At 44.9% G+C, this 555-nt stretch overlaps 1 non-coding gene across 1 annotated transcript; it reads right to left on the bottom strand.

The window, feature by feature from the left end:
- Positions 1 to 245: 245 nt before the first annotated feature.
- LOC148547863 (small nucleolar RNA R71) lies at positions 246 to 349 on the bottom strand. Its single transcript, XR_015898805.1, has one exon. It is a non-coding gene; the product is annotated as a small nucleolar RNA R71 (small nucleolar RNA).
- Between the last annotated feature and the right edge of the window lie 206 nt (positions 350 to 555).

The following is a 555-nucleotide window of genomic DNA, read 5'->3' as shown; positions in this document are numbered from 1 at the left end:
ACTGTTCGTTTGGAGGAGGTGTTCAAGAGGACCACAATCAACATTTGACCACCTTCCTGAGAATATGTGACACAGTGAAATCTAATGGTGTTCATCCTGACGCCTATAGACTGCTCTTATTTCCTTTCTCACTCAGGGACAAGGCAGCCAAGTGGCTGGAATCTTTCCCAAGGGAGAGTTTGACAACTTGGGAGGATGTGGTGAACAAATTCTTAGCAAGATTTTACCCTCCTCAACGAATCAATAGACTGAGAGCTGAGGTCCAAACTTTCAGGCAACAAGATGGTGAGGCTCTGTATGAAGCATGGGAGAGGTTCAAGGACTTAACAAGGAGGTGTCCACCTGACATGTTCAACGAATGGGTGCAGCTGCACATTTTCTATGAAGGGCTCTCTTATGAGTCAAAGAAGGCCGTAGACCATTCATCTGGAGGATCTTTGAACAAGAAGAAGACCATTGAGGAAGCCATAGATGTTATTGAAACAGTAGCAGAAAACGACTACTTCTATGCTTCCGAAAGAGGGAACACAAGAGGAGTGATGGAGCTAAACAATG

Source organism: Arachis ipaensis, chromosome B8, assembly GCF_059453495.1.
Source record: "Arachis ipaensis isolate K30076 ecotype BB chromosome B8, ASM5945349v1, whole genome shotgun sequence".
In the NCBI taxonomy this organism is placed as follows: Eukaryota; Viridiplantae; Streptophyta; class Magnoliopsida; order Fabales; family Fabaceae; genus Arachis; species Arachis ipaensis.
This window is presented reverse-complemented; position numbering and strand designations above follow the sequence as displayed.